Source organism: Schistocerca serialis, chromosome 7 (genome assembly GCF_023864345.2).
Source record: "Schistocerca serialis cubense isolate TAMUIC-IGC-003099 chromosome 7, iqSchSeri2.2, whole genome shotgun sequence".
Lineage (NCBI taxonomy): Eukaryota > Metazoa > Arthropoda > Insecta > Orthoptera > Acrididae > Schistocerca > Schistocerca serialis.
In genome coordinates, this window is record NC_064644.1 from 284,742,124 (window position 1) to 284,755,446 (window position 13,323).

Consider the following 13,323-nt stretch of genomic DNA (forward strand, 5'->3'; position numbering starts at 1 on the left):
CGTCACATCCATCAAACCACCTAACCACAAACAGGAAAAGGGGAGAACAACAACAGTATGGTGAACGGAGACCGATAGAGAAGCAGCAAGACACAAACATGCACAGGAAGTGAACCAGTCAGAATTATCACGTCCACAGAGGGAAGCAAGATCCATCTTGGCACCACATGGTATTGCTACTTGAAAAGACACAAATTACGAGTCACCAGTCTATATTGCACGCATCTCCTCACCTGCGATTAACCTTGTGTGTTGTCTGGACAACTGAAAAGGAGTAGATTTACGTGTAACTATGATTAAAAAGCTTTTTGTGAAGTATATGACTGCTGACACTCATTCTCTGCAGTGCATTTCCCAATGATCATAGCGAAATAGGACAGAAATGCATTCACTGACAGCAGAAAACGATTGTCATTGACAAGGAGAGATATTATTCTTTGTACACGATCTGGAACTACAGTTCTCAAGTCTTTGTACATGTCTATTATTGGTGACGTGTTGGACATTCCACACTGATACATCAGTACGTCAGATAACTGCATCAATGGTGTTGTCACAACCACTTTAAACGGCGACATGTGGTATATCAGTGTTTCTAGATACTTAACAAGATCTGCACTGATATCCCATTAAATCTGTAACTGCAATGACAGTGTTGTCATAACTGCACATAAACCCACTGGTTCGTCCCTGCAATTCTGTTACATCTCCATGTATATCAACCTTACTCTGCTGATGTCATCCAAGTGACTGGCATATACATACCGTCTCACTCCCACTACGTATTCCCAAGTGGGTGGTCATAGGACTGCCTTGTATCGCATCTACAGTTCTGGAATATGAACAGTCAGCTCATTTAAGAAGGGAAAAGTGAAGGTGGGCTGACCCTGGACATGTCGGTCGCGCTCAGGTGACAGCTGTGTCTTTGGCCAATGCCGCCATTTCATGTGGTATGGAGGGTCATGTGGTCAGGAGATCGTTCTCCCTGTTATTGTAGGGTTTCTTGACCTTGCAGTCACTTTGATTGGTCGGTCAACTCCTCAGTTGGCCTCATGACGGTAAGTGTACCCAATAAAGTCCTACCACCAAGAAAAAACAGCTGGCAATATTGGGAAATTGTGAGTCGAACACAGATCCCTATGCACATGGCAGAACATACATATATACATACATTAATCTTTGTTCCATAGATCATGAATGCGACATTTCGTAATGATGTGGAACATGTCACTTTTACTTAAGTTTTCTTTACACAAATTAATTAATTAATTAAATCTTTTAATTTGCTTTAAAATGTTGGTTGGCTATCTGTCAGGCTTTTAATACGATTTCGCAAATGACCAAAGATTTTTGTGGCAGCATAATAATTTGTGCACCAAAGTGAGATTTAATCCAGAATAATGAATATAATCCTTTCTTCTAGTGTTGTAGCTATGCACTTCGCTTTTATTTTTGAGTTGGGCAGGGTTATTAATGACAAATTTCATAAGTGAATATATGTATTTCGAAGGTACTGTGAATACCCCGAGTTCCTTAAATAAATGTCTGCAAGGTGACCTTCGGTGGACTCCCACTATTATTCTGATTACACACTTTTGTGCAATGTATACTTTCTCCCTCAACGACGAACTGCCCCAAAATATGATACCATAGAAAGCAGTGAATGAAAATGGGCATCGTGGGCTGATATGTTTATCACCAAAATTTGCAATAACCCTAATAGCATAAGTAGCTGAACCTAACTGTTTCAGCAGATCATGGATGTGTTTCTTCCAATTCAATTTCCCATGAATGCACACACCCAGAAATTTTGAGCATTCTACCTTAGCAACAGACTTCGGTTCACAGTCTATATTTATCAATGGTGTTATGCCATTTACTGTACAGAATTGTATAAACTGTGTTTTCGCAAAATTTAGTGAGAGTCCATTTGCAGAGAACCACCTAATAATTTTCAGAAAGGCATTATTTGCAATTTCCTCAGCTGATTCTTGCTTCTTGGGTGTGATTACTATACTTGTAGCATCAGCAAAAAGAACTAACTTTGCATCTTCATGAATACATAGTGGCAAGTTATTAATATATATTAAGATCAATAAAGGAACCAAGACTGAAACCTGTGGGACACCATTCTTGATACCTTCCCAGTTAGAGGACTCTGCTGGTTTTTGCAGACTATCTGTACTGTTAATATCAACCCTCTGGATTCTTCCAGTGAAGTAAGAATTAACCCCATATGAGCACTGTCCCACTCATACCACAATACTGAAGCTTGTTTAGAAGAATTTCATGTTCACACAAACAAAAGCCTTTGAGAGATCACAAAATATCCCAATGGGTGATGTTTGGTTATTCATTGCATGTAATATTTGATCAGTGATAGCATTATAGCATTTTCTGTTGAAAAGCCTTCCTGAATACCAAACAGACATTTTGTTCATACTTCATTTTTATAAATATGCAATCCTATTCTTGAATTCATTACTTGTTGAAGAATTTTGGATAAAGCTGTCAGAAGTGAGCTTGGGCGGTAGTTGTTAGCATCAGATCTACCCCCTTTTTTATACAATGGTTTAACATTACCATCTGTCAGTCTATCTGGCAAAATTCCCTGTTTCAGTGAGCTACTACATATGTGGCTGACAACCCTACTTATTTGTTGGAAATAGCTTTTAGTACTCTGTTCGAAATGCCATCAATTGCATGCGAGCTTTTACTTTTGAGTGAATTTATTATTTTCCTAATTTCATTAGGAGAGTTGGGTTGAATTTCAATTTTATCAAATAGCATAGGTACTGCTTCTTCCATGTACTGCCTTGCATTTTCTAATGAACAGCTGGAACCTATTTCCTCTACAACACTTAAAAAATGTTGATGGTACTGGGACAGAAACCAGCCACCAATTTACTTTTGGTTCCTTTATTCAAAGGGCACCGTTACCGGTTTCGAACCGTTGTGATTCATCGTCAGACGGTTTACACGCTTTCCTTATGACATGTGTTGTGTTTTTTTACTGATTAATTGTCGTGAATGTCGTGAAATGCCGGTTTAGACTGTTTGTTTTCGTAACATTCGAGCAACAGATGTGAATACATTCCCACTGCATTACTATTGTTGAACTCATAAATGATTCTCACTGAACACTTTTGATTTGTCACTGAGAATATTTCTACCACGCACCACATGTTTTGATACATGTACTGCTGTCCCAACACCATCAACATTTGTCTTCAAATAACAGCCACGGTCTCCATCATGTCATCATATGACAAAACTGCATTTCACTTAAAAATTATTATTAAAAGTGTTTACTACTTCTGACTACTTGTTAACAAACTTTTCATTACGTTTGATAGAAATACAGTCTTCCTGTGCTCTCGATTGTCCTGCTTACCTTTTCACAATATTCCAAATTGTTTTAATTGTATTATCCGATGTGCTAAGCTCAGACCTAATGCACATACTGCTGGGCTTTTTAATAACTTTTCTTAATACAGTGCAGTAGTTTTTATAATATTTCATTGTTTCTGGATCATTACTCCTCCTAGCTACAAGATACACTTCCCTTTTCTGTTTAAAAGATATTTTTATTACTTTACTAAGCCATGTCTTTTTACATGGTTTCTTACAATTATATTTAATTGTTTTCTTGGGGAAACTGTTTTCAAATGCACTCACAAACGTATCATTTAATAGGTTAAATTTTAAATTAGCATCATATTCCCTGTACATCTCATTCCAGTCTAACTGGTGCATGCTTTCCCTAAAAGTTTTAAGTGTTGAATCATTAATGGAATGCACTATTTTTGACGACTGTTTTGCATTACTGTATGGAGCTATATCATATACTTTAAGTAGCTGTGCATCAGACCGCCCATAACAGGAAAAGTTTTTATTTGATTAAATTTAACTTGGTCTATGGAAACGTTATCTATCAGTGTGCTGCTTTCCTGTACAACCTGGATAGGAAAATCAATAACTGACGTCAAATTTCGAATTGAAAGAACAAAGTAATAGTTCAATGTCAAGCTTTCTATCTAACCCTTTCAGAAAACCCACATTGAAATCACCGCAGACAATAATTTGTTTTCCTTTGTCTGACATTTAGCACAACAGAGAGTCCAAAGTTTTCAAAAATTGTTGAAAATTTCATAATGGGAACCTATACACAGCTGCAATTATAAAAGTACCTTTATTTAGTTTAAGCTCACAAGCACATGCTTCTATGTGTTGCTCTAAGCAAAATTTTGTATTTTCCAAATTTTTCATACTATGACGGATTTTAACATATGGCAATTCCTCTCTGTCAATAGTGTCTCTACTTACAATGCTGAAAGCGTATATCCACCTACATTTACCATTTCTATACCCACTACTATATGATGTTAAGACAGGCATAGTGCATCTCTTCCACCCTCAGTTTCTAAATCTTATATACAAACAAGAAGCTCATCTACTTTGTTTTTTAATCCCATGATATTCTGATGCAATATATTAACATCACTCTTCACTGTGCTTTTATTTGAATCTTGTGGCATACTAACATTCTTTTTCACTGTACTGTTATGAGGGTCTTGTGATATTTTCACATCTCTAGTACCTGCCTGTCTGAACATTTCATTAAGCTTAATTTCAATCAATGTAGGATGGGTGGATACTGATCTTAGCTTGAAAAAGTACTCTCATGAGTTTCGTGCCCCCCTTAAATATTTTGGTATCATCCCAGCCAGATTCCTTCCTTTTCCTAATGATATGCAGGTCATGTCTTGTGAAGTCCCACCTACCAATACCATCAACTGGAACCAAACCTGTACCTGACAAAGCAGCCACGTGAAGCAGCTGATCTAGCTCCATATTGACCCTCCTCATAGAGCTGTTCAATTAGGGCCGGTCACACCACATGAAAGCAGAAACCAAGCTAACATTTGAATGGTTCGTTGCAGATACTATTTTTACCAAATCACACTCAATATGGTAGCCCTGATCCCTATCGACACTGTTTCCCGCCTCACCCACTACCACAACATGATCCAGCTTTTTTAAACCTTTGCACAATGATCCTAAATACTCTATCACTTGGTTAAGACATGCACTGGGCTTGAAAATACTTGTGACCTGGTACCTGTCATCTAATTTTTCCCGCAAAATGTGGCCCCCAACTCTTTCATGGATATTACCTAACAACAGAACTTTTCTCCTACGTTCTACTTTTTTTTTTGCAGCAGTTTGTTTCCTGGTGAAAGTCTGTTGAGTGCTGACTACACTTACATCTACTAGTGCAGTCAGAAGTGCTGACTGTACAGCAAGGGAGTTGGGCACTTAAAAGAGTGGGAAAAGTAATATTCTGTTTTGTTAGACGTCTGTAACACATACTGTCAGGTATATGTTTTCTTGATAGTGAACTGTAGAATCTCTGACAACCAATTACAAGTAAAAAAATTCATGCAGATGTATTTCATATTTGTAGCTACACACTAGGTGATAGGTTCGTTTTTTCCATACAGATTTCGCTCCCTCTATTTGCAAAGTGTCTTCAGTGGCCCGTAATACTTATTTTTGTTTAATTATGATTACGCAGTAGCCACAATTGTGTTACTGCATAACATATTTTTCTGGTTTTTATTGTTAGAAACAACTTTTACAAGACAGGTTTTGTGAGTATACTTATCGTTTGGTGTCATTTACGATTTATGATGTTATGAATCCATGTGTGTAGGCCTGCAGATAAATTTACATGCTCAGCGTACTCAAAATGCACGATTTTAGGCGTTTTTCGACCACATCCACTTGAACATTTAACTTCCACCTTTCACTCTTTACTGAGTGCATGTGTTTACTTCATGTAGTGCTACCAACTGTCGTTGTGTGTTTATTTATCATCGTTTGTTCACGTTATGGTGAGTATGGGTGCTTTGGTATTTCTTCATTTGTTATTTGTGTGCATGTGTTGCTATGCTTGAGTATGTTACCCTTTGTGACAATGTTTGAATATCGTATATTTAGAACCAGCAAGAGACAAACCAGATAAATGTTAAGAAGCAGGAATACCTCAGTTAGAATGATATGAATGAAAATCAGTGTATCAAGGAATGATAGGCAGAAATTTAAAAACTAGGGTTAACCAACGCATAAGAAGTTTGGAAGGTGGGAGGCGAGGTACTGGTGGAAGTCAGGCTGTTTGAACAGGTCGTGAGTCGTGCTTGGGTAGATCAATTGGTAGAGCATTTGTCCCCAAATGGCAAGGGTCTCGAGTTCGAGTCTCTGTCGACACACAGTTATAAACTGTTGGGAAGATTCAACACATAGAAAGTTGGAAGTACAAATTTAGCAATTCTACGTTCACTGAATACCTGATAAAACATGGAAATGAACCGTCCAACATGGAAAAGGACATGAAAATTATTAGAATGAACAAACGTCTCTTGCAGTGAACCAGAGAAAAGTTAATGGCTAAGTCAATACAAACACTAATTCACTGATCATGTGAGCCACTAAATCAATAGAATATATTATATATATATATATATATATATATATGTTTTCATACAAACTTCACACCTGTTACTCAGTACCAGACCAATATACAGGGTGTTACAACAAGGTACGCCCAAACTTTCAGGAAACATTCCTCACACACAAAGAAAGAAAATATGTTATGTGGACGTTTGATTTCCATGTTGGAGCTCATTTTATTACATCTCTTCAAATCACATTAATCATGAAATGGAAACAAACAGCAACAGAACGTACCAGCGTGACTTGAAACACTTTGTTACAGGAAATGTTCAAAACGTCCTCAATTAGCGAGGATACATGCATCAACCCTCCATCGCATGGAATCCCTGATGCGCTGATGCAGCCATGGAGAATGGCGTATTGTATCACAGCCGTCCACAATACGAGCACGAAGAGTCTCTACATTTGGTACCGGGGTTGCGTAGACAAGAGCTTTCAAATGCCCCCATAAATGAAAGTCAAGAGTGTTGAGGTCAGGAGAGCGTGGAGGCCATGGAATTGTTCCACCTCTACCAATCCATCGGTCAACGAATCTGTTGTTGAGAAGTGTAAGAACACTTCGACTGAAATGTGCAGGAGCTCCATCGTGCATGAACCACATGTTGTGTCATACTTGTAAAGGCACATGTTCTAGCAGCACAGGTAGAGTATCCTGTATGAAATCATGATAACGTGCTCCATTGAGCGTAGGTGGAAGAACATGGGGCTCAATCAAGGCATCACCAACAATGCCTGTCCAAACGTTCACAGAAAATCTGTGTTGATGACGTGATTGCACAATTGCGTGCGGATTCTCGTCAGCCCACACATGTTGATTGTGAAAATTTACAATTTTTTCACATGGGAATGAAGCCTCATCCGTAAAGAGAACATTTGAACAGAATATAGGATTGAAACATTGTTGGATGAACCATTCGCAGAAGTGTACCCGTGGAGGCCAATCAGCTGCTGATAGTGCCTGCACACACTGTACATGGTACGGAAACAACTGGTTCTCCTGTAGCACTCTCCATACAGTGACGTGGTCAACGTTACCTTCAACAGCAGCAACTTCTCTGACGCTGACATTAGGCTTATCGTCAACTGCACGATGAATTGCCTCGTCCATTGCAGGTTTCCTCGTCGTTATAGGTCTTCCCCAGTCGCGAGTCATAGGCTGGAATGTTCCGTGCTCCCTAAGACGCCGATCAATTGCTTCGAACGTCTTCCTGTCGGGACACCTTCGTTCTGGAAATCTGTCTCGATACAAACGTACCGCGCCACGGCTATTGCCCCGTGCTAATCCATACATCAAATGGGCATCTGACAACTCCCCATTTGTAAACATTGCACTGACTGCAAAACCACCTTCGCGATGAACACTAAGCTGTTGATGCTACGTACTGATGTGCTTGATGCTAGTACTGTAGAGCAATGAGTCGCATGTCAACACAAGCACCGAAGTCAACATTACCTTCCTTCAATTGGGCCAACTGGCGGTGAATCGAAGAAGTACAGTACATACTGCCGAAACTAAAATGAGCTCTAACATGGAAATTAAGGATTCCAGACACATATCCACATAACATCTTTTCTTTATTTGTGTGTGAGGAATGTTTCCTGAAGGTTTGGCCATACCTTTTTGTAACACAATTTTCTGTGACTTGTCCAAAGCGTTTTACTGTGTGAACCATAAGTTTAAAAACAATAGTGATATTCATGATTATAATACCAGAAAAAAGAATGACTTGCACTATCCTTTGCTCAACCTACCTTTGGCACAGAAAGGGGTAAAATATACTGCTATAAAATTTTTCGACAAATTACCACATGAAATAAGGTCTGACAGACCACAGTAGTAGTTTCACAAATAAACTGAAATATATCTCCTCGCCATTTAAGGGAATGGGGTAAATAATAGAAATATTAATCTTTAACTCTGTATTGTAATATATATGTATGTATATATTAAAAAAATTTGTTTCATATGTGCATTTGTTGTGCACTTGACACGGTCCAGATTATGTTCGGCTACTGTACCGTGTGTTTGATCAATGGCACATGCAAAGAACTAACTAACTAACTATTGCATTTGAAAATGTATTTTTTAAATAGAGACTTTGCATATTTCCCTTGTTGACTGCAAAATTATTCAGTCCATGTAACATTTCTCATTGTGTTGCTAATTTTTTATTTTGTGGTTGTCTTAACTTTCCATGTGTCATTTTGTCTTTTGCTGTTGACTTACTGAAGATCTCTGAATGGGCTTATTGGTGTTTCACTGTATGGTCTTACCAATGAAATTTGTTTGAGTTTGAGGTCCTTTTTCTTGGTAAATTTAATGTATTTTTGTATACTATCTATAACTCTGGGGACTTTATCTATTTTCTCTGTTCTCTCATCTACCATATAGATTGTATCATCCTCAAATTTGTGTCAGTAAATAATTTTGTATTTTCCCTTTGCTGTAATTGAATCAAATATTGTAATTGCTATTTGGATGATGAATATGTTTGCCATTGTTCCTTTTATTGCTGGTGCCGTTTGTAGGCTATATTTTTTAAGTAAAGTTTGTTTTCAAATTGGAGGTAATTTTGGTATTTGATTATTTTAAAATTTTGATTATTACTCTGATATTATCTGCAGGTGTTTTTTATACCTTAGTGGGTTTTATTTAGCTGGTTTCATTGCCTATGTGGTGGTTATTGAGGTCTACATCTTCTCTGTGCCAAAAGAAAAGAGTGATCCTGTTTGTAGAATGATTAAGTCCTTTACTTGTATTATAAGTTAATTTATGATTTTGACTGTTTTACAGCACTTCATATCACAGTGTAGCATTATTTCAGTACTTTGCCACATGGTATTGTGGTTCATTCCACAATTAATAACCCTCATCACTGGAATATGTGATTTGTGAATTTTCGTTTGGTTTTGGAGTGTTCATGCTTTTCTCTTCTTCTGTGTGAGTTGTTCTTTTTGTTCATCTGTGAATATATGTTTGAGTCTTTGAGGTTGTTCCTGATATGCACCTGGAAACATGGTACTGGATCAGATTTGTGATGGTGTTAGAGGTGACGAATTCTTTGGTATTTTTCGGTATATCGATCTTTACTAATCACCCTTGTGGTGTTCCATTTATCATATCTGGTGACTATGATGTTATTAGGGTGAATGATTTCCTTTTAATTTCTCAAAGGTAGTGTTATCTGATTGTGATACCCTGTTTTGCTCTTTTTTGACAATGTGTCCATGTTCTTTATTCGCTTATTAACTAGTTCTGGCAATAGCCCAAAATTTGCAGTGTTATTTTCTGCTTTCTCTTCTTCTATGAGAATGCTTTCTGTTTTTACAGTCAGATTTTCTATGTAGTGGTCATGTATCTCTGTGCTAATGTTGCGTTTGAGCCATTTTTCTAATTGCTATGTATGTTTTTCTGTTACTTTGGCATGTGGAAGGTTTAGTAGTTTTGAGTAGAATTAGTGGTGATGGATCTAGTTTCATTTGTTGTGCTTTTCTTTCTAGCTGTACATTTAGTAAGTGTTTCTATATTTTGCATGAGTTTGTTTGATATGTACTGCAGTCATCTTGGTGTGCAGTGTAGAATGTTCTGTATTATGTTACTTATCACCTTTTAGTTGTCGATAAATGCATATAAAGTGAAAGGTACATGATATAACTCTTTATTATTCATGAATTTCTTGGAGAAAATCAATTTGATTTCACTTTCTAAACAAGCTTTTTCTGTAAATTATTTCATTTTTTTGTGCTGCCAACATACCATGACATTACATTATTGCTTTTGCACATTTGATTGAATCTGATGTGTTGGGTGGTGCTTTGGAGTCTGATACGAATGTTCTTAAAACTTTTGTATAACTTTAAGAGAAATGCCTCATATGGATATATAATCGTCATTTGATAAATTTCTCGTCGTTTCTCAGCTGAACAATTATATATAGAGTTGTGTTCGGTCTTAGGCACTAAGTGAAAGGCAATTTGTTTTCTTCATATGTGTTTTATAACCATAAAATGGCTGTGGGACAGCCACTATGTAAATCAGAAAAAGCTGAAAAATCAGCCAGCCCGTTGCAAATAATGGTTTATTAGCCCTTGACCATGGTTTCGATTTTCGTAAAAATATATTCATCAAACGTAGTGGCCTTATGTGATGTAATAAGGTCACCACTTCTGAAGAACATATTTTTACAAGTACCATAACCATGGTGAAGGGCTAATAAACCCTTATTTGCAACTGGTGGGCTGATGGTGAAGGGCTAATAAACCCTTATTTGCAACTGGTTGGCTGATTTTCCCATCTCTTCATAAGTGTTTATTTTTTTTATTTGTGAGTCATCTTCACTGGCTTTAATGTATTTCTGTACTTTGTGTGTAATAAAAAAATTGTGTAGTATTTTTTGCTACCATTTCACATTTTGTATTCTTTTTATCTTTTTCCCAAGAGCATGCAGCTTTACTGTATGGTTAAATGAGGATGGTGTCCTCTTGGGTAAAATATTTCGGAGGTAAATTAGTCCCCCATTCGGATCTCCGGGCAGGGACTACTCAGGAGGACATTGTTATCAGGAGAAAGAAAATTGGCATTCTACGGATCGGAGAATGGCATGTCAGATCCCTTAATCGGGCAGGTAGGTCAGAAAATTTAAAAAGGGGAATGGATAGGTTAAAGTTAGATATAGTGGGAAATAGTGAAGTTCGGAGGCAGGAGGAACAAGACTTTTGCTCAGGTGAATACAGGGTTATAAATACAAATTCAAACAGAGGTAATGCAGGAGTAAGTTTAATAAAGAATAAAAAAATTGGCGTGCAGGTAATCTACTACAAACAGCATTGTGAAGGCATTATTATGGCCAAGATAGACACAAAGCCCACGCCTACTACTGTAGTACAAGATTATATGCCAACTAGCTCTGCAGACGATGAAGAAATTGATGAAATGTATGATGAAATAAAAGAAATTATTCAGATAGTGAAGGGAGACGAAAATTTAATAGTCATGGGTGACTGGAATACGAGTGTAGGAAAAGGAAGAGAAGGAAACATAGTAGGTGAATATGGATTGGGGGAAAGAAATGAAAGAGGAAGCCGTCTGGTAGAATTTTGCGCAGAGCATAATTTAATTATAGCTAACACTTGGTTCAAGAATCAAAAAGGAGGTTGTATACACGGAAGAATCCTAGAGATACTAAAAGGTATCAGATAGATTATATAATGGTAAGACAGAGATTTAGGAACTAGGTTTTAAATTGTAAGACATTTCCAGGGGCAGATGTAGACTCTGACCACAATCTATTCGTTATGAACTGCAGATTAAAATTGGTGATGCGACCTGGATAAACTGACTAAACCACAGGTTGTACAGACTTTCAGGGAGAGCATAAGGGAACAATTGACAGCAGTGGGGGAAAGAAGTACAGTAGAAGAAGAATGGGGAGCTCTGAGGGGTGAAGTAGTGAAGGCAGCAGAGGATCAAGTAGGTAAAAAGACGAGGGCTAGTAGAAGGCCTTGGGTAACAGAAGAAATATTGAATTTAATTAATGAAAGGAGAAAATATAAAAAAGCAGTGAATGAAGCAGGCAAAAAGGAATACAAACGTCTCAAAAATGAGATCGACAGGAAGTGCTAGAAGGCTAAGCAGGGATGGCTGGAAGACAAATGTAAGGATGTAGAGGCTTATCTCACTAGGGGTAAGATAGATACTGCCTACAGGAAAATTAAAGAGACGTTTGGAGAAAAGGGAACCACTTGTATGAATATCTACTTAGATGGAAACCCAGTTCTAACCAAAGAAGGAAAGCTGAAAGATGGAAGGAGTATATAGAGGGTCTATACAAGGGCGATGTACTTGAGGACAATATTATAGGAATGAAAGGGAATGTAGATGATGATGAAATGGGAGATACTATACTCCATGAAGAGTTTGACAGAGCACTGAAAGACCTGAGCTGAAACAAGGCCCCGGGAGTAGACGACATTCCATTAGAATCACTGACGGCCTTGGGAGAGCCAGTCCTGACAAAACTCTACCATCTGGTGAGGAAGATGTATGAGACAGCTGAAGTACCCTCAGACTTCAAGAAGAATATAATAATTCCAATCCCAAAGGAAGCAAGTGTTGACAGATGTGAAAATTACCGAACTATCAGTTTAATAAGTCACAGCTGCAAAATACTAACGCGAATTCTTTACAGACGAATGGAAAAACTGGTAGATGCCAACTTCGGGGAAGATCAGTTTGTATTCCGTAGAAATATTGGAACACGTGATGCAATACTGACCTTGCGACTTATCTTAGAAGAAAGATTATGGAAAGGCAAAACTACGTTTCTAGCATTTGTAGACTTAGAGAAAGCATTTGACAATGCTGACTGGAATACTCTCTTTCAAATTATAAAGATGGTAGGGGTAAAACACAGGGAGCGAAAGGCTATTTACAATTTGTACAGAAACCAGATGGCAGTTATAAGAGTCGAGGGGTATGAAAGGGAAGCAATGGTTGGGAAGGGAATGATACAGGGTTGTAGCCTCTCCCCAATGTTATTCTATCTGTATATTGAGCAAGCAGTTAAGGAAACAAAAGAAAAATTCGGATTAGGTGTTAACATCCAATTAGAAGAAATAAAAACTTTCAAGTTTGCCGAAGACATTGTAATTCTGTCAGAGACAGCAACGGACTTGGAAGAGCAGTTGAACGGAATGGACAGTGTCTTGAAAGGGGGATATAAGATGAATATCAACAATAGCAAAACGAGGATAATGGAATGCAATCGAAATAAGTCGGGTGATGCTGAAGCAATTAGATTAGGAAAT